Source organism: Anabrus simplex, chromosome 1 (assembly GCF_040414725.1).
Source record: "Anabrus simplex isolate iqAnaSimp1 chromosome 1, ASM4041472v1, whole genome shotgun sequence".
NCBI lineage: Eukaryota > Metazoa > Arthropoda > Insecta > Orthoptera > Tettigoniidae > Anabrus > Anabrus simplex.
In genome coordinates this window covers 784,906,804-784,934,558 of record NC_090265.1, presented here as the reverse complement: position 1 = coordinate 784,934,558, position 27,755 = coordinate 784,906,804, and the positions used below count along the sequence as shown (strand labels likewise).

Genomic DNA, 27,755 nt, shown 5'->3' with positions numbered 1-27,755 from the left:
TCAGCAAGTGACGAAGAACCCGATACGACCCAAGAGACAGATTTCATGAACTTTGCTGATAGGTAAGGAAGGTAGGTATCCCTAAATATGGACCTAAAGGGTTCAATACATGCATAAATACATACATACATATTTATTTATTTATTTATTTATTTATTTATTTATTTATTTATTTATTTATTTATTTATTTATTTATTTATTACCCCTGAGGACGAAGGATATAAAAAGACAATATAAATATTAAAAGTAATCGTGAGTTCGTTAGCACATTTGACATTTGTTTCTTTAAAACTTTTGGACATATGATTCTTCCGAATTTGGACGGAATATTTAAAGGCAGTCACTACAATATATTTTATAAATGCCTGACGGAGGTTAAATGATTTGCAGAACTGGACGAAAAAGAGAGGAATGGTTCCTCTAGCGCCAACCATTAATCCTATGACTTCCATATCATCCAGCCGGTATTCCTGTTGACAGAATGTGATGGTTGGTTCATATGTTGTTTTCTTTTCCCCATGAACCTCATTGGATTGTGTTTCGGATGTCTCGTATCTGATCGTCGGATCTATCATCAAGCCCTTTCGCTGGTCTTTGAAGGCTATCCTGTCAATTCGATGCGTGATGCCTGTAATAGAGAGACCGTGAACCTCCTCGAAGAATGTAAATACTCAACGCTTGAGCAATGGCAGATCGTATTTTATGGTGCCTAGTGTTTCGTATAGCTTCTCCATCCGAGCAGTAACCGAGGACGTGATCAAGAGTTTCTACCTCGTTGTGGCAGCGCCGACATTGCCCTGCCTGGAATTAGTCGCTACGTTACCTGTCATTTTCAAGGCATCACGCCATTCGCTACAAGATAATCCTTGAAGGCGACTAACGCACTGATTGACTGGAAGATTTTGACAAAAAAAGAATAACTCCTTTCCCTTTCTGTGGGAGATCTCTCCACTTACCAAATTCAACTTCTCTTAATTTCGTTCTTATTTTCCGGGGGTCTAAAAAAACATCCTTTTTATTCAATACACTGTTATCTGGTGTTAGATTAGACGAAGCCTTTTCAAACAGTTGAGGCTTTCTTCTTTTGCTTCCCTTGTATTTAGTATGTAAGGACCTCTAGAATTAAAGAACGTTATTACACCGGAAGCAAAAAAAAAAACTAATGAGGCAGACAGGGATTTGTACGTAGATGAAAGAAACAGACCGAAACAAACAGTTGTTGAATCCAAAAAGAAGTCATGGGAAGATTTTGGTAATAACCTGGAAAGGCTAGGTCAAGCAGCAGGGAAACCTCTCTGGACAGTAATAAAGAATCTTAGGAAGGGAGGGAAAAAGGAAATGAACAGTGTTTTGACTAATTCAGGTGAACTCATAATAGATCCCAGGGAATCACTGGAGAGGTGGAGGGAATATTTTGAACATCTTCTCAATGTAAAAGGAAATCATCCTGGTGGTGTTGTAAACAGCCACGCTCATGGGGAGGAGGAAAATGATGTTGGTGAAATTATGCTTGAGAAGTGGAAAGGATGGTAAATAAACTCCATTGTCATAAGGTAGCAGGAATAGATGAAATTAGACCTGAAATGGTGAAGTATAGTGGGAAGGCAGGGATGAAATGGCTTCATAGAGTAGTAAAATTAGCGTGGAGTGTTGGTAAGGTACCTTCAGATTGGACAAAAGCAGTAATTGCACCTATCTTCAAGCAAGGGAACAGGAAGGATTGCAACAACTATCGAGGTATCTCATTGATTAGTATACCAGGCAAAGTATTCACTGGCATCTTGGAAGGGAGGGTGCGATCAGTCGTTGAGAGGAAGTTGAATGAAAACCAGTGTTGTTTCAGGCCAGAGAGAGGCTGCCAGGATCAGATTTTCAGCATGTGCCAGGTAACTGAAAAATGCTACGAAAGGAAAAGGCAGTTGTGTTTATGTTTCGTAGATCTAGAGAAAGCATATGAGAGGGTACCAGGGAAAAGATGTTCACTATACTGGGGGACTATGGAATTAAGGGTAGATTATTAAAATGAATCAAAGGCATTTATGTTGACAATTGGGCTTCAGTGAGAATTGATGGTAGAATGAGTTCTTGGTTCAGGGTACTTACAGGGGTTAGACAGGGCTGTAATCTTTCACCTTTGCTGTTCGTAGTTTACATGGATCATCTGCATAAAGGTATAATATGGCAGGGAAGGATTCAGTTAGGTGGAAATGTAGTAAGCAGTTTGGCCTATGCTATGACTTCGTCTTGATAGCAGACTGTGCCGAAAGCCTGCAGTCTAATATCTTGGAACTTGAAAATAGGTGCAATGAGTGTATGTTGTATGTTGGGTATTCAGCCCGAAGGCTAGTTTGATACTCTGCAGCTTCGCCAACAGCTGTCATAAATAGCCTAGGCGTCACTGAAGAGGCGTACTAGGGAAATGAGGAGTGAGGTAGTTTCCCGTTGCTTTCCTCGCCGAGCCAGCCGCTGCTGTTACATACCAGTTGCCAAGCCCACTGAAATGCATGCACCAACCGACCCTATGAGCGATATTTTCACACCATTCATAACAGGGACTGGCTGCATAAGCAATGGTATTACTAGCATCACTCATACCTCAGTCACTTTCATATTGTCAAAGCCAAGGATGAGACTGAGACAGGTCAATGAAAGTAACAAATTTGATATAGCCCATACCAGAAGACATAGTGCACTGTAAACACTACATCTCGCCAGCAAAGGCATGTGCAATGAGTATGGTATGAAAATTAGCCTCTCGAAGACTAAACTGATGTCAGTAGGTAAGAAATTCAACAGAATTGAATGTCAGATTGGTGATACAAAGCTAGAACAGGTCGATAATTTCAAGTATTTAGGTTGTGTGTTCTCCCAGGATGGTAATATAGTAAGTGAGATTGGATCAAGGTGTAGTAAAGCTAATGCAGTGAGCTCGCAGTTGCGATCAGCAGTATTCTGTAAGAAGGAAGTCAGCTCCCAGACGAAACTATCTTTATATCGGTCTGTTTGCAGACCAACTTTGCTTTACGGGAGCGAAAGCTGGGTGGACTCAGGATATCTTATTCATAAGTTAGAAGTAACAGACATGAAAGTAGCAAGAATGATTGCTAGTACAAACAGGTGGGAACAATAGCGGGAGGGTACTCGGAATGAGGAGATGAAGGCTAATTTAGAAATGAACTCGATGGATGAAGCTGTGCGCATAAACCGGCTTCGGTGGTGGGGTCATGTAAGGCGAATGGAGGAGGATAGGTTACCTAGGAGAATAATGGACTCTGCTGTGGAGGGTAAGAGAAGTAGAGGGAGGCCAAGACGGCGATGGTTAGACTCGGTTTCTAACGCTTTAAGGATAAGAGGTATAGAACTAAATGATGCCATAACACTAGTTGCAAATCGAGGATTGTGGCGACGTTTAGTAAATTCACAGAGGCTTGCGGACTGAACGCTGAAAGGCATAACAGTCTATAATGATAATGTATGTATGTATGTATGTATGTATGTATGTATGTATGTATGTATGTATGTATGTATGTATGTATGTATGTATGTATAAATGTACAGTTCACAGTCTTTAAAATCTGACTGACGTACTGAAATTCGATTCCTAACCTTGGCGACAGGAGCCAGCTGGGTCGCGCACACCTCGTGAGTAGTTTTCACATGATGAGACTCTTACTTAACAGGCTGTGACCTCGAGTGGTCATGTCCCGTGATACCACCAGAGCGCGTGTCAGAACTTCCTGGCTCTCTGCCGTGACGTAACCCGAGATTGTGTGAACCTGTGTTCCGGATATGTAGTGAAACCAAGGTCCTGGACGTTTGACCTACTGTCTGCTAGCCTCTGGGCTGTCTTTTTGGTCCACAGCCGTTAACCCTTCAAGCCGATATTCAAATTTTCCCTTGACTTTGTAACTGACGCGAACTACAAGCACTAAAATTATCACCTGGTTAGTAGCGGCGCTAAGAAGCTCGCCCCCCCCCCTCCCCCCCAGCCCCGCACAATAATTAAAAATGGATCTCTCGTTTCCTGATAAGGCATGTTACAAGTTTATTTTGTAGTACAAGGTTGTATATTATTACAATGAACAGCAACGACAGTAAACATACTAACAATAATAATAAGAAGAAGAAGTTACACAATTTAGTTTCCAAATCCAAGGAATTAAAATAATACTTATATGGTACGAACACACACACACACACACACACACACACACACACACACACACACACACACACACACACACACACACACAAAAGAAATGGATATTCCAATTATTGTCACCAAAACACGCTGACCATCACAATATTAAGAAATAATCTCGGTCCTAGGACCAAATAATTTACAACTCAACCGTCAATCGTAGGTCTGTTGATTGCCGAGAGTTATAAACGGGCTCCAGACTTCCATACTTAAAGTTCAGATAAGGAGGATGTCTTTGTTACCGTGTCTTCGCCGACTACTGGATTATCAGAACTGGCTAATTACTTCAAAACCCTTGTTGATTGTTGTGAGTGGCAGCAAGGGATGATTATTATTGGAACAGGTTGGAAAACCCACATTCTTTCAGAAATAACTACCGTACTCCTATTGACGAAAGAAGCTCTGCACTACGACGGCCTACGTTTGGAATAACCCTCTGTAATATAAATGATACTGTGTTGTGTGCTGTACCTTTATCAGTGTGTAAAATCACTCTTCAGCTATGAATTAAGAAACAGTCATACGCCCCTCAAAAGCCATGGGTCCCCCCGCCCCGTGGGGTCAGCGGGATCCTATCGCCCCCACTGCATCTGCTATTCTTCGTACTTCATTATGTGAGTGAAAATTCCTTGATTGTGAGCAATAAAATGCCTCCCGGATGGTGAGAATTTCAACAATGTACGAGGAGAAAAGTGGTATTCAAACGTTTTGCTTGAAGTTCAACAATGTACGAGTAGAAAAGTGGTATTCAAACCTTTTGCTTGGCGTATCCTCAAAATCGAATTGTTCTATCTTCGTACCCCCGAGGTACGAGTATATTGCGGTTATACCAGAAATAACAAATGAGTATTGCTGGATGCCAAATAATATTAACTATAATCATCATCATCATTATCATCTTCCGTAGCTTATCCCGACTGTTGAGTGTCCCTGTACGCAGTGTTGCCAGGTCTATAAATAAAATATCAGTAGATTGTACGTAAAAATTATAATGAAAATTTCGGTAGTTTCCCGAGCACTGAAAAATATGAAAATCCAAAGCCTCTTTCCAGTCATTCGACCGGGTTGGGAATGGAATGAATGAAGCCCCTATCTATCGGCGAGGATAGGAATTGTGCCGGCTGCCGAAGCCTGTCGCACTCCTCTGGGGCAATGATTAATGACTGACAGATGAAATGAAACGACATTAGAGAGTGTCGCTGGAATGAAAGATGACCGGAAAACCGGAGTACCTGGAGAAAAACCTGTCCCGCCTCCGCTTTGTCCATCACAAATCTGACACGGAGTGGCCGGGATTTGAACCACGGAACCCAGCGATGAGAGGCCGGTCCGCTGCCGCCTGAGCCACGGTGGCTCACTCCCCGAGCACTGAAATTTTATAATATAACTACACTAGTGTACAAAAGTTAAGCATAAGTTACGAGTAAGCAGGGCAACAGGGAATAGACCGCAAATCGCACGACATATGCATCTTACGTGTTCGCTCTGTATGGGAAAGGAATGTTCCCTGCTTTGACTAGCGGCGTAACTGCAAGGTAAACACAACCAGTGCCTGCGCCCCATATTCCCTCAGTCGTGTTTGCCCTGTTATAGTGTGCGGAGTGTAGCAACATAATGGCACAACGACGCCATTTGGATCCCGTTTTGCAGGGTAGAATACTCGGCCCCCTGGAAGCAGGCCAGACACAGACCGAAGTTGCCGTGTCCATGAATGTGCCACAAAGTGTCATTTCCAGGCTTTGGAGACACAGGAGATGTTAGTCATAGGCCAGTACCAGGTCGACCAAGGGTAACCGCCCCACACCGGGACCGATATCTGGCCTTAACCGCCCGACGAAATCGGAGTGCACCTGCAGCCGTCTCAGGGGTTACCGTTATCCGGCAACGTGTGTACCGGGGGCTCAGAACAGCAGGGCTGTTTTCCTGACGTCCTGCAGTGTGCGTCCCGCTCACTCCAGCACAGAGACGGCCCCATTTCCTGTGGAGCTGTCAACATTGAAACTGGACCATGAATGAATGGAGGCATGTGCTCTTTTCACAGATGAATCCCGCTTCAGTTTGCAGAACGATTCCCGTCGCACATTAATCTGGAGAGAATCGGGTAGCCGATACAACCACAGGAACATCGTGGAACGGGACCAGTATGGTGGTGGTGGCGTTTTTTTCTTTTTGGACAAATTGTGTGACATTGTGTGTGAGTCAGCTTCCGTTTGTTCAGCAATCCGTCTGACATTTCTAACAGGCGGTATGGCCTCGTTTAGTGATTATGCTTGGACACTAGTGTAAATTAAAGAATGCAATAGTCATGCGAAGTTATTATGAGAAAAAATATACATTTTCATTCACCCTTACTCTCTGGCCAATCTATGCTGCTTTTCTTCTTCTTCTTCTTCTTCTTCTTCTTCTTATTATTATTATTATTATTTCTCCCCACTCTTCCTGTAGATGTCTTTATTAATCAGGCGTAGAAATTGTGTGCCAATTTCGAAATCGTAGCAAGGTGTAGATTTTGTATTCCGTTTTGAATGCAGAAGTCCGGAGATCGTTTGAGTGCTCAGTCTATTTCTGGCTTTTGTTTTCATTCGATTGATAGCAGAAAAAATCCTTTCAACACTGGTAGATGAATGGGGCAAACACAAGAGTGACAACATCACGATTGATAGCTTACGAAATATTTGTGATCCATCTCCCTTTTTTTACTTTACATACTGCATTCCAGCATTCTATTGTACCTGTACTCTCAACATTAAACCTCCGTATTTCTTAACGTCCGCCACTAGGTGTCAAGATCCTAAATGTAATTTTCAACACGCGGCTAGAAATGGTCTGGTCGACTGACTGGACTCACTCACGTAACATCCTGATCTTATTATATGCGGGTCGGGGATTTCCCTTCGAATGATGCAGTGAAGCATGAGTTTTGAGTTCAATAATATGGGAGAGATTCCGTAATTCGAGCCTAAAATGAGTGCGGGAATGTACCCATCGTATGATGTTATAGATAAAACGTCACACAGTGAGACGAGGAAAGAGTTTCTCAGCACAAATATATTATGTACCGATACCATTTATTATTATTATTATTATTATTATTATTATTATTATTATTATTATTATTATTATTATTATTATTCATTTTTCTTATATTTGGATTGGAGGAAATTTCGGGGGATTTTTTGTTTTTTCGGGTTTTCTGGTGTGTTACAACAAAATCGGGAGATCTGAAATTTCCTGGTGATTATTGTACAAAGTACGAAGTACAACTAGGCAACTATCTTCCATATAACACTAATCAGAGGGAAAAAATGGAACTCTTTACTGACAAGCTGGATTCCTGTACACACCCACAAAATTCTGATAGGTTGATTACTATTGAAGAAGGAACAAGCAGAAGTGTTGACAACTTCTATACATTAAAAAACAATCTAAGAAACGGGTTGAAAAATCCCAACATTAAAAATTTCTTTACGGAGTAGCTGTAGTTTACCCCGCGAGATGGAGCAATTAACGCTATGGTAGAGATATGTAACAGTTGAAAACCAAAATATCTTGTACTACATCAGTTCAAGGTAGATTACCTAGGTGACCTTATAGAAGGCGCGCAGTTTAACTCGCCGGAGAAGGTGTACCCCGGTATAATAATAATAATAATAATAATAATAATAATAATAATAATAATAATAATAATAATAATAATAATAATAATAATAATAATAATAATAATAATTGTACCGGTTGGCGGTTGGTACACCTCTACGCCGTACTTTTGAATTTTCCGCCTTAAAGTACTCCCCTACAGCAGAAACTCGGAACTTTAAAAACTGAATTATCTCAACAGTTTCTCAGTAGATGTCACTGTGTTAATTTCGAACTGCTTTTGTTTACTAATTATCAAGAAGTGTGAACATTATCTGATAGATGTCTCTACAAAAACTATGACCATGCACCCTGGACCGAAGGGGTAGAACTTTATTTGAAGAAATTTTGTATTCATAAGTTTGTTCCTTACTAAATTTCGCTCTTTCATTTGTGGGTTGGCAATATAAATCTTTTCTTTCCGCCAGTTTTGAAGTTAGCCAATCAATAATTTATGTCATTTATTTTCAGCCAATTGTGTCTTTCTTCTCCAATTTTGATGTGTGACTGTAAGCTACCCAATAAACGACTGTGGGTGTGTCTTAATTTTTCATGAAAGGTCTCGAATCTTCCCCGAGAGTATAAAAATTGCTGATTTTCCTGGCTCTCGGCCACTTCAACAACATCTAGCTTAGTGTATAGAAGTATAGCAGGGGCGGGTAGCGCCTCTTCCTTCGGGCAGCAGCTCTTCAACAAAGGTAATAGCCGTTTAACATCTTTATTTCTTGCTAGCTCAGCAGTTTAACCCTCGGGGAAGGTCCGAAACCTTTTCAATGTAACCTACCTGTCTAAAAATGTAACTTAGTGCCGGCTTGTGTAAAATATTCTTATTACTTTAACTGTAAATCGGGGATAGAGAGTGCTTTACCCTCTCGAGCTCCCCTTCATTTTTGATTTGAGGTGACTACGTTTTCATAACCTATCTTCTACTCTTAATGTATTAAAATTTTCTTATACGAGTCACCTCCCTAGCTTGGGAATAGCCCATGTGTCATCGGCCTAGTGCCTCTTAGGTTTTAAAAAGTGTATTTAGGAGTGCTAATCCACGCCTCCTTTCCTTTTTGCATTTAGGGCCATTTAAATTAAACTATTATTTTTCTTTTAAGGCCCTGTAGGCTGGGTACGAGATACCCCTGTTTAATTCTTGTAAGTTGTGCCTTGATGGCAAGTGATTGTAAAGTCTGGTATTGCCTTTAATAGGCTTGAAAAATTGAGAGCGGGTCAACTCTTTCTTGTGTTTGAAAAGTGCTTCTGAGAGGCTTGAGGTTAAAAGTTGGGAGCCAGTGCTCCTTGAATGAAGGGGTTTTTCTGCCATTTGAATAAATTAGTGTACCTTGGTAAAGTTGGGCTAGTAGCTCAAGGATTGTGTAATTGGGGCTTGAAGCCAGAACTTGTAAAGACCCCAAAACTCGGGCTTTCGTTTGTAAAATTATACCTTGTACCTGATTAGTAGATAGTGGTTGGGTTGTTGTCATCTGTTTAAATTATATGTAAAATTTGTTAAGTTTTTCTACTTATGAAAATATAACCTTTATTGAAATTTTAATTCATCTTTCGAACTTGTAGTTAGACCCATTCCAGCCCGCACCTTCTTTCACCTCTGCCTTCTACGGGTAACCCCGTAACAACAACAACAATAATAATAATAATAATAATAATAATAATAATAATAATAATAATAATAATAATAATAATAAATTAATATTAATAATATCTAACTTAAAGCGAATAGGCCATGAGAAGTCATAATGTGAAGACTTCTAGTCTGACAAATATGACACTTTGTACGTCGGCAATGATAAAGTTCCTCCCTACATCAATGTCGTCACATGAAGATAACAGTGTGATATTGTCACTTGGTGAAGTACCTCGAGTGATCACGAGATTATTTGGTGCCTTAATAACCTGACATCGCGAACAATCAATTCAAAGACTTCATGTGAGAATGCACAGAATATACAGTCTCTCTGAACCCACTCAGTAAACTTCAAACGCTGAAAGAATGCCCGAAATTTTCTGTCCATGAAAAAGTTTATTTTTTAAAGTTGAAAACATTTCTTAGCAGACAAAGCAGGGATCCCCATACTACGAATACCGTCAAATTAAGCGATTTCGTCAATTATGCCGAAAGTTGAAGGGCTAAATGACCCGGAGTTTTCAAATTGTGAGTCTTAGATAGTCCGCCTCTGTGGTGTAGTGGTTAGTGTGATTAGCTGCCATCCCCGGAGGCCCGAGTTCGATTCCCGGCTCTGCCACGAAATTTGAAAAGTGTTACGAGGGCTGGAACGGGGTGCACTCAGACTCGGAAGGTCAACTGAGTAGAGGTGGGTTCGATTCCCACCTCAGCCATCCTGGAAGTGGTTTTCCGTGGTTTCCCAATTCTCTTCCAGGCAAATGCCGGGATGGTACCTAACTTAAGATCACGGCCGCTTCCTTCCCTCTTCCTTGTCTATACCTTCCAATATTCCCATCCCCCACCCAGGCCCCTGTTCGGCATAGCAGGTGAGGCCACCTGGGTGAGGTACTGGTCATCCTCCCCAGTTGTATCCTCCGACCCAGAGTCTGAAGCTCCAGTACACTGCCCTTGAGGCGGTAGAGGTGGGATCCCTCGCAGAGTCCGAGGCAAAAACTGGCCCTGGAGGGTAAGCAGATTACGATACGATACGATACGAGTCTTTGATAGCTCTATCAAACTAAAAAAATCGAAAATCAATTCCGGCCTAAAATCGCTTGTTTCTTTACTCGTTTTCTGTTTGAATGCATGTTTGTAAAGCACCTCTTAAAATGTAATAATGAAAATTATAATTCATTACGTACATTACAAAAATATTTAAGGCTGTAAGCACAACTCTTTATTGTATCCAGTCAAAATACATAAACTGCAATGAACACAAGTAACTTACTGTTTACAACGTAAACTGAAAATGACGTGGATTTCTGACCTGATTTTCTCATTACTTTCTGCCTCCATTTCAAACTCAGGTATCGCCGCAGTGATTGAGAGTGACTGGGAGGACTTCGCCCGACCTTCACGACCTGTGACGTAGCCACAACGTCACTCTGACTGAATAGCAAACGCTCATCGCCTGCCCGCTCGCTTACAGTGCTGTGTGCCCGCGGGATGAAATACCCAGCTTGAGCACCTCTGGTCTAGATGATGATGTCCACGATGTCTTAAATTCTAGAAACTCCAGCTTCTCCTAATGAATTGCCCCTCTAGCGATATTTTCATGGCTGCTGGTGGGCGGTGGGGGAGTACTGATGGATGGCCACGACTGAGAGACATAATGAAGAAGGCTCTGTACTTATATTTGTGAAATGATGTAAATAAACTGATATTACCGATCTGAGTTTCATTTATAGAAAGACATATTTATAATCATTAATATATATAGTGGAACGCCTACTTCATGAAGTACCAGGACCCTGATCAGAGGAAAGGCTTCAGCTTGTCCGTCGAACGACGCCACATTCGAGAAGGCCTTGAAAGACATGACCTCAGCACAGGAAACTGCCAACTGCTGAGGCCTGAGGCGATCAGAGTAGCAGCGGTACTTGCCGTGTATTTTGTCAAGTGTTCAGGGACACCGGGTTTTGAGAAAGTGCGGGTGCTCTAACTCACACTGACTGAGTGGTCTGCGTCAAATAGCTGTCACCTTGCATTCGCGAGATAGTGGGTTCGAACCCGACTGTCGGCAGCCCTGAAGATGGTCTTCCGTGGTTTCCCATTTCCACACCAGGCAAAACGCTGGCGCTGTACCTTAATTAAGGCCACGGCCGCTTCCTTCTCACTCCTCTCTCCTCACTCCTAGCAATTTCCTATCCCATCGTCGCCATAAAACCTATCTGTGTCGGTCCGTTTTGTTCATATTATAAATTGACCGATTGGAAAGCATTTTCAACTAGACACCAAATCAGATAACTAAGGACTCTATCGTACATTTATTATCATTGCAGATATATCACAAGTAAGAGTTCTACATTACATTACAGATATGATAAGAGATAATTATTATTTCACTTCAAGAAACTCTTTTTTGTTCCCATTTATCTTTTATCTTTCCTGAAAGTGTTTGTCCCCAGGAATCTCTCTGAATTCGTAACTTCAACTACAGATAAACACGCTATTGCACCTTCCACGATAACACAGATTTTGAAACAACATCTATACACACAACATTTCTGACCGTCCTTCCCAATTAATTAGCCACCGAGCTCGATAGCTGCAGTCGTTTAAGTGCGGCCAGTATCCAGTATTCGGGAGATAGTAGGTTCGAACCCCACTATCGGCAGCCCTGAAAATGGTTTTCCGTGGTTTCCCATTTTCACACCAGGCATATGCTGGGGCTGTACCTTAATTAAGGCCACGGCCGCTTCCTTCCCACTCCTAGCCCTTCCTTGTCCCATCGTTGCCGTAAGACCTATCTGTGTCGGTGCGACGTAAAGCAAGTAGCAAAAAAAAAAAAAAATAAAAAAAAAATAAAAAAATTAATTAGCCCTGAAGTGTGTAGCTAAATGTTACGATATGGATAATTCCAGCTTCCCTAATGACTCGAGACTGAAGTCTAGCATTACTTCACTTGCTTGTAGCTTCTTTACGCATACCGTACTAGTCGGAGGAGATTGGCGAAACCTCGTCACTGTGGGAGCAGTGGTTGGAGACTTGGAAGTGTTACGTCTATGTTCTAAAAAAGATGTATTTGCAATTGTTGTTCCATCCATATCATTTGAGCCATAGACGGAGCTAGTGGCTGCGCAGTTCACATAGCTGCCCAGCTTACTTTCGGGAGATAGTGCGTTTGAACCCCACTGTCGGCAGTCCTGAAGATAGTTTTCCGTGGTTTCCCATTTTACACCAGGCAATGCTATGTCTGTACCTTATCTAATTAAGGTCCCAGTCGCTTCCTTTCCACTCCTCGATCCTTCCTATCCCATCGTCACCATGAGACCTATCTGTGTTACAGCTACGTAAAAAACAACTTATGCCATACAGTACGCTTAATAATAATAATAATAATAATAATAATAATAATAATAATAATAATAATAATCATAATAATAATGTAGGGGGCCAAATTCCGTCCACGCACCTAATTTTGTTCCCCTAGGGATTTTTTAGTTGTATAGTTGGTACCTAATGTTTATCCGCGCGCACACGCGTCCCGCCGTCTTGTTGTGACAGTTGGTTGTGTACACCACGTTTAGTTTCCCTGTACAACGAGGATTCATTTTCCATACTGAGCTGAGTTAGTGCAACATTCAGATTAAGAGCCTGTTATTCCTAGAGTGAGCACTGATATGTGTATGAACTGCATTTCAGTCGTGTGATGTAGTTCCTGGCGTGTAATCGCTACAGTGAGGTGGTTGGCGTGAGTTACTGTAGCGGCCAATATAATAAACCAGGGAATGTTCGCAATTTCGTCCCCCTTCATTTAATTTGTTATTTATGAAGTTTATTATTATTTTCAGATGGGAAAACACAAGCAGTGTGATAAAGAGGCTATGAAAAAAGCTATTAAGGCAGTAAGGGACAAGATAATGGGTTGCAAACGTGCTAAGTAAAGCGTTTAACATCTCACGAGCAACGCTGAAAAACTAAAACGAATACCAAGAAAACATTTTTCATACATGGCCTTCAAGTTATTCATTATAGGGAAAGTATTTGGTGAGGTTAAAAAGGAAAGAGAAAACATATTAAAATTATTTGTACTTTTCAGTAAGTTAGTGGTGGGGAACCAAATTACGAACACGTTTCTGGTAGTTTAGTTTTTTAATGTTTATGTCAAATATTGACTAGGTTATAACAGTTTCGTTGTAACTTGCCCCTACATGTAAGTGGAGAATACATTCAGTATTGTATATACATCAGTTGCTAACCTTGTCCATAATATTCGTGAATTTCTATAAGTCGAAATCTGCTAAGGGGACGAAATATGGGGCCCCTACGTTGTTAATAATAATAATAATAATAATAATAATAATAATAATAATAATAATAATAACAATAAACATTAGCTGACACTACTTGCAAAGGTACATTCTTAGGAGAAATATCTAAGCCTTTTCAACACAGCGGTTCGACAAGGAGATGGACTATCACCTCTGTTGTTCAATCTTGATCTAGAAAAAGTCATCAGAACCTGGTGAAAAGAAGTTAAGGGAATAACTCTTGGTAGACAACTGAAAAACAGAATTCACGTGCGGTGTCTAGCTTTTGCAGATGACCTGCCAATTCTTCCTAATAATAGGCAAGAAGCGATCCACTCCCTCGAAAACCTACATGAAATAGCAGCCTAAAACAGGACTTAAAATATCATATGAAAAAACCAGTACATGGAAAGAGCCTCTCGGTTTCTAGATGGGCAAGATATGATGACTAAATATGGACAATTTCCCAAGTAAATAATTCCAAATACCTTGGGGAAATCATTCGACCTTCTGGATTAAATACGTGAAGCAAATGAACAGAGAATCACTAAATTACAGAAAGCATATCGAATCACTTGGACCACATATAACAACAAATCATTAACTAGGAAAACAAAACTAAGACATTATAATACAGTAATAAAACCTGAATCATTATACGCATCGGAAACCTTAATCATTGGTGGTAGATCACTCATAAAAGGTTTAGAAAAGCGAGAAAGAAAAATTTTACGGAAAATTTTCGGCCCAGTCTGCACAGAGGGAGTATGGATGAAAAGGAAATCTCATTAAATTCATTGCCATACTGAAAAAATCTCAGACACTATCAGGAAAAGGAGGTTGAAATTCTATGGTAACATTCTCAGAATGAACAATGATAGACTGACCAAAAGAATTTTAAATATTGCCCTCACACTGAAAGTCAAGAACAACTGGCTAAATGCAATATAATGAGATCTTCAGGAAATCAGCATCAACTAGGAAACTGTGAAGAACCGATCTGCTTTCAGAACGCTGATTAATAATCATTGTAAAAGCTAGAACTAATAAAACCTGGACAGAAGAACTTAAGAATTTCATTGAGAGGATGAAGAGATTTTGGGAAGAGAAGAAAGCAAAATTATCAGCTAAATAAGTTCAAGTGTGCTCCTCAGTTGGGCACAATGGTGTGAAATAATAATAATAATAATAATAATAATAATAATAATAATAATAATAATAATAATAATAATAATAATTTCCACACGTACATTTTCTCCACTGCACGAAATTTATAGAGTCATGGATATGTTTTTAGGGGTTAGAGGCCTCTTACGATATGCAGGGGGTATAGATAATTCATCCTTGACTCCACCCACAAGGGAGATAGAGAGTTCGGATAAAGCGAAAGAAAAATGAATGTATCGTGAAAGGAATGGTAAGGCTCATGAAATGTAAGATAATTTTTTTTTTTTTTTTTGCTAGTTGTTTTACGTCGCACCGACACAGATAAGTCTTACGGCGACAATGGGACAGGAAAGGGCTAGGAGTGGGAAGGAAGCGGCCGTGGCCTTAATTAAGGTACAGCCCCAGCATTTGCCTGGTGTGAAAATGGAAAACCACGGGAAACCATTTTCAGGGCTGCCGACAGTGGGGTTCGAACCTACTATCTCCCGAATACTGGATACTGGCCGCGCTTAAGCGACTGCAGCTATCGAGCTCGGTGAAATGTAAGATAAAAGCCGTTCTAGTCCTTATAAATGCAATATGCAGGGCGAGATGGCCGTGCAGTTAGGGGCGCGCAGCTGTGAGCTTGCATCCAGGAGATGGTGGGCTCGAGCCCCTGAAGATGGTTTTCCGTGGTTTCCTATCCCACTGTTGTCGTAAGACCTACCTCTGTCGGTGCGACGTAAAGCCAAATCTAAAAATATATTATTATTGTAATGATGATGATGCTTATTGTTTAAAAGGACCTAACATCTAGGTATGCGGTCCCTAATGGTACGAAATGTAATGACAATTTAAAAGTCGAAAATAATCCACTGACCAGAATTCAAAATGTGATGTCGAAGAATGAATGGGTGAACATGAATTTAAAACAATCAGTGGATCCGACCCGCAATGCCCCACATTCCCAGAAACCTTCGTAAAACATTAGTATTACTGACCAACGGACTGCTTCTAAAGCACAATCCTGAATCGATAATGCTTGTTGTCAAAAGGGGTCCAAAATCCGGTCAATGGCCCCTCATAATGGTACTTATCGCTAGGAAAGTAGAACCATGATATTTGTCATGTTGCGGTACTAATGAAAAGTAGCGTAGGCTCGCGGTGTTCCACACATTATGGTATTACTCACATGTAATGTAATACGCGCATGTAACGCAGACCTATGGTGTTTCTCACATTGCGGCGCCACTTATAGGAAACTCAAACCAATAGTGTTCCTCACATAGGTGCACTAACCACAGGGACTCGTACTATCCCGTGGTGTTCCTCACATAGTGGGTACTAATCATACGCAACGCAGACCCGCGGTGTCGCACATATAGTGGTACTAATCATAGGCAACGCCCTGACCCGTAGTGTTCCTCACATAGTGGTACTAATCACGGGTAGTGTAAATCCCAGTCTGATTCACACTCTGTTGCTACTGATCACAAACCTATTGTGTATCTAACAAAGTGGTACTACTCGCAAATAAAGGCAACCAATGATGTTTCCCGCGTGGTGGTACAAATTACAAGTAGTCTCATGGTTCTAATTCGATCATCCCTTGGTCGCCCCCTTTAGTTGCCTCTTACGACAGGCAAGGGATACCGTGGGTGTATTCTTCGTCTGCGTTCCCCACCCACAGGGGGTATTATTATCGTTACATCTATTTAGGAAGGCTCGGCTTGTAACATAATGGGCTGATTCCGCCCAAGCAAGGAGTCACAGACTTGATTATGAAGTTATATAGATATCTACAAATATTTACAACAGCATCAATTACAACACAGCCTATATAAAATAAATATGCACAGATGATGTCCCTAAACAACTTTTCATCTGGAAATGTGTCCTTCAGTATCATGGGCACTGCGGCTTGGACCTTCATGCTGTTTGGTGCTACTAAGAGGAAAAGTCGTTCCTAGAATCTTTCTCACAGTGTGGCACGTGCTCAGGAGGGTGGCTTTCTTTAGTTCAACGAAGGTGTGATGATGCAGTTTTAATGCGGCGAGAGAGCTGTGCAAGCTTTCCGAAATAACACCAGTACATGACATTACTACTCACACACCACACATAACACTATCCTCCACCACAACACGCAGTTACCTACACATGGCAGATGCCGCCCACCCTCATCGGAGGGTCTGCCTTATAAGGGCTCCACTCGACTAGAAATAGCCACACGAAATTATTAAATTATATGACATTACTTTTGGAACTGTGTTAACTGATTCCAGTTTCCGCAGGCGTTGTATTTCTATTGCCAGTTCTGAGTATTTTGATATCTTTGTGCCTATTGTTGTTTACAGACTGGAGGTGTTTGGACAAGCAATTTCTATAAGGGATGCGGATCTTTTTGATTCATCGATTATTATTATTATTATTATTATTATTATTATTATTATTATTATTATTATTATTATTATTATTATTATTATTAGCCAACCCTGTGATGTAGAGGTAGCGTGCTGTCTCTCATTCGAAGGCCGTGCGTTCGTTTTCTGGCCAATTCAGATATTTTAATTCTGGACTGAAGTGTAAAAATGGGTTCACTTCATACGAGATTTTCTCAAGCTCTTACAAGGTTAGTTACAGAAGAGAAGTCACAGTGAAAAGATGACGCTACTGACATAGACGAATGCACTGGTTCGCCCCCCTCCCCTCCCCCCCCCCTCCTAGCCGATTCACACATACAGCTTCATCCTTCGAGTTTATTCCTAAGCAAGCCTTTATGTCCTTATTCCGAATACCCTCCGACCATTGTTCGTATCTCTATGTAATTAGTAATCATTCTCACTTCTTTCATGTCTGTTATTTCTCCGATATCCGGAGTTCACCCAGCTTTCACAGCCGTTCAGTAGCAGGTGTATGCATAAGGCTTTTCCGATTTCACTAAAAGATGGCCCCAGCGAACAGTACGCAGCGCATACATTTGAAAAATACTGCACATCAGTTTGTTCGTCTGACATTATCCTACCACCATACACAAGTTGATTCCGCCAAACACTAACGTCTGCGTTGTATCGTTCAGTGATCATGTCGACGTTTATGCCTGAAAAAGAACATTTGCTGCACGCATTGCTCTTCTTATTTAATCAAAAGGAAAAGGCTGTGGAAAGTCATCGTTTGCTGGCAGAAACATATGGTGAACACGCTCCATCGATTAAAACATGTGAGACAATTTAAACGTGGTGATCTCAATGTGAAAGACAGTGCGCTCTGGTAGACCACAAAAGTGCGAAGATGAACAATTGCAGGCGCTACTGAACTATGAACCAACTCAAACTCAACGGTATCGCCAAAAAATGATGAATTTAAATCACCCATTGATCGAAAGACGACCGGAATGGGCCAGAACACATGGCAAAGTGATTTTGTCACACGGCAATGCGCCATCTCACACAGCAAATCCAGTGAAAGACGCCCTGAAATCACTTGGATGGGACATCCTTCCGCACCCGCCGTACTGCCCCGACCTGGCGCCATCTGACTATCACCTCTTCGCATCAATGGGGCACGCGCTCGCAGAGCAGCACTTCAGCAATTTCGAGGAAGTTGGAAAATGGCTCGACGAATGGTTTGCCGCAAAAGACAAGCAGTTTTTCTGGCATGGTATTCATAACTTACCTGAAAGATGGGTGTAGTGTGTAGAAGCCGATGGCCAATATTTTGAATACGGTAAACAAAAAATGAATTTCCCTTGAAAATTACGTGTTTTTATTTACCACAAAAGACGGCGAAAATTTATGCATACTCCTGGTAAAGTCGGTCCGCAAACAGACTGGTGTAAAGGTAGTTTCGTTCGGGAGCTGATTTCTTTCTTATATGTTACTGCGAGCTCGCTGCATTAGCTTTGCTACATCGTGATAGTATACTACCATTCTGGGAAATTACATATCCTAAATGCAAAAGGGAAGCAGCACGATTTGTTGTGGGTGATTTCCGAGAAAAGGGCAGTGTTACGAAAATGTTGCTAACTTTGGGGTGTGAAGACTTGGAAGTAACTAGACGAACTTCTCCACTAAGCGGTATGTTCCGAGGTGTCAGTGGGGAGATGCTATCTGCTTTATGTCGCACCGACACAGATAGGTTTTATGGCAACGATGAGACAGGAAAGGCCTAGGAATGGGAAGGAGGTGGCCGTGGCCTTAATTAAGGTACATCCCCAGCATTTGCCTGGTGTGAAAATGGGAAACCACGGAAAACCATCTTCAGGGCTGCCGACAATAGAGTTCGAACCCACTATCTCCCGAATGCGAGCTCACCGCTGCGCGTCTATAACCACACGGCCAACTCGCCTCGGTAGAGGAGAGATGGCGTGATGGAGCTTTTTAAAAGTAGGAAAGATCATAATATGAAGATAAAGCTGGAATTCAAGAGGACAAATTTAGGGAATAGAATCATTTATCAAGGTAGGGAGATGTCTGGTGAATTTCCAAGTTCTTTGAAATTATTTAAGGGAATTTGTCAACTGGGTCATCCCTTGGTCACCCCTTTTAGTCGCCTCTTACGACCGTGGGTGTATTCTTCGTCTGCGTCCTCCACCCACAGGAGGCGAACAGTGTTATTATAGGCCTATAAGAATGTTTGCGTTAATATTTGTTCCTGTTCCATGCTCGCTGTAAGTGGTGAGAAATGAAGAAGACAAACGCCAGAGTAATTAATGACACGAGGTCGAGGTACTTAAGGAGTTAGCACTCACCTGATGTCTTGTCCCTCGCTGCACTACACCACTGTACGACAGTGCACATGTAGACATTGACCCCAATAGAGTACGGTCACGTGACGAGTCTGGCTATTAAGAAAACAGCTCTCCTCCTTATCTTGGCGTAGTGGTCATCACTTGGGCTCATCACTCGCGATTAAGGAGACTTGCAACACAATGGGACTGGGCGGCACACCTCGGCTGCTACACGGTTCTAGGACATTTCGTACCATTTGATCGGGTGATTGCCTGCGAAGTGTCAGCTAATGATTTTAAAATATTTAGGAGAGGACATCCCGTACCACTTGAAAGAGTGGGAAGTAAAAACGATATCCTAATGAATGTATTTACTTGTATATCCACTGTCCACTACTGCCGCAGAAGCCTCCGCAAGGTGTCACCACTACTGATCTTAACTTTCCGTCGGGCTCAACTGGTCTGATTGGCACTATGTTGTATTCGCCATTCACGGGGACCTAGCTACTTCCACCTTTCAGTAACTTCCTGTTTCCGCGTGACCTTCAAGCCCATATCGGCCAGTTCATCGATTCTTTTATTTTAGTTACTTGATAATGAAATAATGCAGTACCTTATAAATATTCACAATAATTCTATAATAGTAATATTATCCATCCTTATGCTCGTCATGCACATTGCGCCCGAACACGATGCATATTTCTATTGTATTGTTTTGTTTTAGGATTTATATATCAAAAAATCTACTTTCTTATGATAACATTTACGTAAACATAAGTGATAAGTATAGTTTAAAGGGCAATTATTATTATGATATAGAAGTTTTCTTCAGCAAATGATGTAAATTATTTTTGTCTCTGATTTCTAATGTGTGTCTATCAGGCTCATTACACCCGCCTGCGTGGAAAAAAATTCCAGTTTGACATCAAGTGGTACGTACTGTCTTGGCGTAAATATTTTGAGATTATGGGATAACGACCTAGGTGGTACGAAATGTCCTCAAAAATTAAGTGGTATGGAATGTCCGTGGTACGAAATGTTCGGACACCGGTTACAGAGTCCAAAATCGCGGATCCAATTCTGACCGGTCAGTAGACTTTAACCTCTTGTATAGGGTGGTACTCCTCACGTCAGGCTACACACTAAAATGCAAATATCGCCGCCCTATTCTTTTTAACTGGCTCATCACTATTGCCAACCTGACTTGGTTTTTCCCCGAACTCAGCGAGGGGTCCCACCTCTACTGCCTCAAGGGCAGTGTCCTGCAGCGTGAAATATTGGGCCCGGGAGATACAACTGGGAAACAGGACCAGTATCTCGCCCAGACGGCCTCACCTGCTATGCTGAACAGGGGCCTTATGGAGGGATGGGAAGATTGGAAGGGATAGATAATGAAGGTGGAGGGAAGCGGCAGTGGCCTTAAGTTAGGTACCATCCCGGCATTTGCCTGGAGGAGAAGTGAGAAACCACGAAAAACCACTTCGAGGATGGCTGAGATGAAAATTGAACACCTCTCTACTCAGTTGACCTCCCGAGGCTGAGTTTACCCCGTTCAATGCCTCATACCACTTTTCAAATTTTGTGGCGGAGACGGGAATCGAACCCTTTACGGATGAATTCTTGCAAATTTTTCTTGCTTCCATCCTAGTTGAATTCCACGAGGGTAGCCCAGATGGACCACATTTTTTTCTTAAATATTATTTATTGAACACAATGAAATACACAAGAAAGAATTATGTTTCTTCTACCCTCCCTATTTTCCACGTCATTTCCTTCCCGTTCTATGGCCTTCCTCCAGCGAGACACAACGATCTGTATGCCCTATCGGTACCGCTCCTGTTCACGAAACCATTTCTTCACTCTGCAAATCACCTCTTCGTCATCCTCAAAATGTCTCCCAAGAATGGCATTATTTAACGGTCTAAACAAGTGAAAGTCTGAGGGAGCTAGGTTAGCGCTGTAGGGTGGATGGGGTAACGTACATCACTTACAGACGCTAAGTTGAACTATTGCTGCAAGTACGCTAACCCTCGGAAGAAACGATAACTTCGCCCGCGCACTGCGAAAACTTCAAAGTTTTCTTATCTAAAGCTTCGCATTTGTACCATTGTTGATGATGATGCTTGTTGTTTAAAGGGGCCTAACATCTAGGTGATCGGCCCCTAATGGTACGAAATGAGACGAAATGTAATGACAATTTAAAAGCCCAAAATCGATCCACTGACTAGAATTCAAAAAGACGACGATGAACAATGATTATGAGCTTAAAACAATCAGTGGATCCCACTCCAGTGTCCCATCTTCCCAGAAATTACCATAAAATGGTAACAATGGTATTACTGACCAAGGGGCTGCTTCCAAAGCACAATCCTGAATCGATTATGCTTGTTGTCTACAGGTATTCCAAAATTAGGGTCTTTTGGTTGCCCCTTTTAGTCGCCCCGTGCGTGTATTCTTAGTCTGCGTTCCCCACTCACAGGGGGTCGTACCATTGTTGGGGCTGAGAAAAATTGTGGTGAATTGTTTTCTGGGCCATCTTCGTATACATACGAAATGGACGAAATAAGACCGTATTAATAAAATGCTGGATAGTGGGTTCGAGCCCCACTGTCGGCAGCCCTGAAGATGGTTTTCCGTGGTTTCCCATTTTCACACCAGGCAAATGGCGGGGTTGTAACTTAATTAAGGCCACGGCCGCTTCCTTCCACTCCCTAGGTCTTTCCTATCCCATTGTCGCCATAAGACCTATCTGTGTCGGTGCGACGTAAAGGAAATAGCAAAAAAAAAAAAAAAAAAATTGCTGCGTTCGTCATTTAACACCAGCTACGTTATCAAATGCATTATTCGAACATGCAGCAATTCTACACTCGATTGCTCTCCGGAACCGGTGAAGAGGTTCAATCTCAGGACTGCGGGCGTGGGGTGGTGGGACGTTAGGAGGTTGCGGAAAGCAAAGGTTTATGAGAAGCAGGGAGTGGACCAGTCATAGAAACGAACAGCTCCGAAATTAGCCGAAGCACTGTCTCAGAGCGTGCGGTTAAAATTTGCCGTATGTGGTAAGTTTTGAAGGGATTTTAAAATTTACGATTTTGCGGTTCTGATGTAATTAATCGCAATCAAGCAGAATACTTCGGTAACCACGATTTATATAGCGCCAATAGGAGTACGCAGCCTAAATTTATGTGATTAATGCAACTTTTAATAAGTAATACGTATTTTATATTAGTGATAAACTCCGTCTTCTGTAGGTCGGCCCTCAAGTCGGTTTTTGCTGCACTACTGTAGAGCTCGTTCTACAATCCCACTAGGAAACAATGCCGTAAGTAAAGTTCTTGCAGTCAATACTTAGGAGAATGGATCTCAGCAAGCGAGAGCGAAACCTTGGCCATAGACACAAGGTGCACAAGTGAGAGAGAGCCTACTATTCTTGTAAAAGCATCTACACCTCCAAGTACCTCTCCGAGAACCTAAAACTGAAAACTACAACTCAGTAGTAAGACTCTCTGTGTTCTGTGCCTCTGAGTGCCACTTGATGAATCGAAAGGGCCCACTCAGGAAACTAGAACTTAAAGAGAGGAAGATCTTGAGGAGGTTACTAGGGCCCATAAGAGAGGAGGGTGGTACCTACAGGATCAGCCACAACGACGAGCTCTACGAACATCAGGAAGACATAAGAAAAAGGCAACTGACTTCTACGGGCACATGACCCGCCTGAAACGCTGCAGGCTCACCAACAGAACCTTCACAGTGACAAGCAGAGGAAAGGCTTCCAAGTCCAAGTGGATCACGTCAGTAAAATCAAACGTAGAGGAAAGACAGATCCCATTAGAGACCGCAGAGAACCGATCTCAGTACCGACAGTCCATCCTACAGGGAGTCTTCCCACTGTCCCTTACAAGCAAGAGGAGTACAGAGACCACCATATCTAAGTGGACGGATGGGAGGAAGCAGGCACACAGACAGAGAATGAAAGCGTACTGGGCCAAGAAAAAGCAGAAGACCACAGCTAAGAGTTAATACGAGCCCCGTGGTCCCTAGTAGGCCGAAAAGAACCAAAAAAATAAAAATACGTGTTTTATGCAAAGTAAACAACAAAATACGTCGACATAAATAACAGTACCTAGGTAGTCTGCCAAACACGTTCTTGAAGCAATTATTTCTACGCGAGCAAAGTCTTCAAAATCAGAGGAAACTGAATCAGTTAAAAGTAGCCTAATTACACCTCATATTCTCTGTCTTTCATTTCTCATTGTTTTAGTAACTTCTTCGAACTGCAGTCGTGTGCCATAAAGGGAAAGTCACGTTGCTAATCAAGCGATGTCACAATTTTACATCTATGTAATCATCGGGTAACAATACATGTGAACGCGTTATTTTCCAAAGCAGTGAACCCCAGACGTTTTATCCACGCGCCGCCAATGGTTCTAGGTGGCATGTGATATTGAGTGTGATCTTTTATCAGAAACTCTGTTTTGTTGTGATAAGAAATTGTAACCGCTTTCCATTTAACATTTCGGTTATCTACGTGATGGCAGTACCCGAGCACTATCAGTACCTGGAAACGCGCGGGTCTTACAAGGACATCAACCCGTGTATCGTACTTGTTCGTCATGTCAGTATACTCGATAACGAGAGGTTACTTAAGACAGTCGTACCGCTTATTTAACTCCGCAACTATGACGTAGGTCGCATAATTGAGCAGGGTACGGCAACGGAGCGAAGTTTCTGGACATCGATCATGAAGATGGTTGCACCATTAAGATTAGTGATGTGTTCTATCGTCAGTGTTAAAACTGCCAACCTCCTCAGGAATTACAACCATGGCTATTTGAAACATAAATGTGTTTTACCCTCTCCCACATATGTTTACATTTCTTCTCTCGTCCCATACTTGTTCCTCTTCTTTATTGACATTATTGTCCCTCTTGATCTCTCCAGCGAAGACTCAGTTTATCCAGAGGTGCTTACCCACCTGGCTAGTCCAATGAAGGCTTGGCTCAGTAAACCATCATTTCGCACAATACGTCCAGCCCATCTCATCCGTATGGCCTGATTACTGCGTGGTTTCCAGATGTTGGTTTTTTTATAAGTTGCTTTACGTCGCACCGACATAAATAGGTCTTATGGCGACGATGGGATAGGAAAGAGCCAGGAGTGGGAAGGATGCGGAGAGGCCGTGGCCTCAATTAAGGCACAATCCCAGCATTTGTCTGGTATGAAAATGGGGGAAACACGGAAATCAATCTTCAGGAGTGCCAACAGTGGGCTTCGAACCCACTATCTTCCAAACAAAAGCCCACAGCTGCACGCCCCTAACCGCATGGCCAACTCGCTTGGTGATGATTGTTTATTAAAGGTCCTCCTAAGATTTTTACAGAAAAAAACTGTCAAATGTAATGAATGATTGGAGGAGCCCAACTGGTAGGCATGATCGTTAAGGCGTGAAATCTATATGGTCCGACACCGTGGTTAGCCGGTTCGAGTCCCGTTGAACGAAAAAATTATCACCATCAGAATGTTGGCCAACAAGGTAGGAGAGCTGCTGGTATAAAATTTCTAATCACTAGATTGCGTGCCAAAAGCCTGGATTTGTTTCCAAACCTCTCCGCAGTGCTCATATGGAGTGAGGGTATATGACGCCGTTGATGGTGATTCGTCCGTCGGACGGGGACGTAAAGCCTTCAGCAGACCCATTGGTGCTATTCGACACAATGCTGTCGTAAGCCTCATTAAAATCCACAAAGAGAATGTAGATATCTGCTTTGAACTCCCAATATTTTGATATGATTTGTTTCATAATGAAAACATCAGACTTGGAGTGGTGGTAGTGGTGGTGATGGTGCTGATTATTGCTTTAAGAGGAAGTATAACTAGGCCACCTTCCTCCATATAACACTAATCAGAGAGAAAAATGGAAGGGATCCGGCACTTCGAAAAATGAAGATATCGGCCAATGGAAGACAAGGGACACGAAGGGCGTGAAAATTAAAGCCCCTCTAGTTCTCGATACTTAATACCGTTGGGGTCGGAAAAGAACAAGATTTCAGCAAAGGAGGTTGAGTATGATAGATGAAAGTGAGCAGCCTGGCACAAGTAAATGAAAGCAATGCCAGGACTCAGCTAAGGGTCCCGTGGTCGCCAAAGCACGCTCCAAAGTTCAGAGCCCCTGGAGCCCCTATTAGTCGCCTCTTACGACAGGCAGGGGATACCGTGGGTGTTATTTTACCGCTTCAACCCACACGGGGATCAGACTTAGAGATCGACGGGCATGAAACCACATTATTCTGTGCCGGCACCAGATTCCTTTCCTTCTGAATTAGGATGTTGCTCAGTAGTTTACAAATTAATTCTACGATACAAAGAAGGATAATGACCTGTTTTTATTTTGCATTTTTAAATTTATTTGTTTGCCGATTTTGGCTTATCAGTTATTTCACCTTTTAAAAACGTTTTTATATATATCCTGACTTTGTTTCTTGGCTCCTGAAGCTCACGCCAGACATCGTAAGTCTTACAGGGATAGCAACCAAGGTGGGCCCAACAGGATCTTACAGTCTCATTGAAATCCACAAAAAAGAATGCAGATATCTTCTTGGAACTCTCAACGAGATGAACTAGTTTGGTTCTTAATGGAAACTTCATCAGACTTAGAGCAACGAGCTTGGTGATCTCTAGGACGGCGGATGTTGTAGAAATGGCATCTCCTTTCCCTCTGAATTAGGATGTTGCTCAGTAGTTTATACATTCATTCTGCGATACAAAGAAGGATAATGATGCGTTTTTATTTTGCATTTTTAAATTTATTTGTTTGCCAATTTTGGCTTATCAGTAATTCCACCTTTTAAAAACGTTTTAGGTCAGTTTCGAATCATTTTTAGATTTTTAAAATGTATTCATGCATTCCTTATTGCCAGAATGATAAAAATCCACAAGTGGCAATATACCAGAATGTACAATTATACATTTTTCTTACATATGGTTAAAGTTTGCTAAGTATCTTTCATGGCCAATCAAACCGACCAGTAGTTACTGGTGACTAAGAAATCTTCAAGAGGAATTTAAATTATGCCTTTGTTGGCAGGACCTGGTGTTTACAGCAATGTTGTTACTTTCATAGATCTGTCTCTGTCTTATCCGTGGCTTTGAAAATATGAAAGTGACTGAGGTATGAGCGATGCTAGTAATGCCATTCCTTCTGCAGCCAGTCCCTGCTATGAATGGTGTGAAAATGTTGCTCATAGGGTCGGTTGGTGTATGCATTTCAGTGGGCTTGGCAGACTGATATGTAATAGCAACTCTGGCTCAGTGAGGAAAGCAACGGGAAACTACCTCACTCCTCATTTCCCTAGTACGCCTCTTCAGTGATGCCTAGGCCATCTATGACAGCTGATGGCAGAGCTCTTGAGGATCCCATCAGCGGCAACGCTGACGGACTGAACATACATACAATGTTACATACACTTCCAAGTAAATTAGGAAATAATTGTTTCTGTAAAAAGTAGTGCTGTGCGGTGAATGGAACAGGGGTATTTCTATGTCATTGTTGCAGTCACCAGAATTCAGTTCTGGTTCGTTTTTTTTTCTTGTTTTTTTTTTGTTTTTTTTTTTCTAGGTTTTCTTTTTCCTGTTACAATTTGATTTACGTCACACACACTGGGGCCGAAAAGGGGACAAGTTGGCAAATGTTATGTGGATGGTATTTTGGTAACTTATTTGACAGAAACCCATATTTATAACAAAATAATAGCTTATTTTATTGTACACACCTAATTAACACTATACAGACATTTTAGTCAGAACCTGAACTGTTACTACTTGACTAATTTTCACAACCAGAGAGGAAAAACCTATTCTTTTAACAAGAAATTATCAGTTTACTTCAAGCCACATACAGCACGAAACTGTAATATACAGAAGGTCGTTTGGGATCTCTGGTGACGAGTCTGAAGGCCGCTGGCGGCGCTGTTATCAACTTGAGCACGTCAAAACGGGGAGTGATGATTCACGTCAGTACTGAGAACGTGTGTGCAGAGTTTTGTGATATTATCTGCAACAATGCCGAAGTGGATTGACCCTTATTGGAAGGGCTACAAAACAGCCCTTTCCGTGTTAAATAT

At 41.8% G+C, this 27,755-nt stretch overlaps 1 protein-coding gene across 3 annotated transcripts in view; it reads right to left on the bottom strand.

Moving 5' to 3' along the window:
• Positions 1–27,755, bottom strand: part of LOC136857520 (V-type proton ATPase 116 kDa subunit a 1) — a 581,303-nt gene that overhangs the window by 329,777 nt on the left and 223,771 nt on the right. Inside the window, exon 1 of one of the 3 annotated variants that reach the window (XM_067136244.2) lies at positions 19,660–19,710. The exons of the other annotated variants lie outside the window; for them this stretch is intronic. The gene's annotated coding sequence lies outside the window, so the exon portion shown is untranslated. Of the gene's footprint in view, positions 1–19,659; positions 19,711–27,755 lie in introns of those variants that run through there. 3 annotated transcript variants of the gene reach the window in all.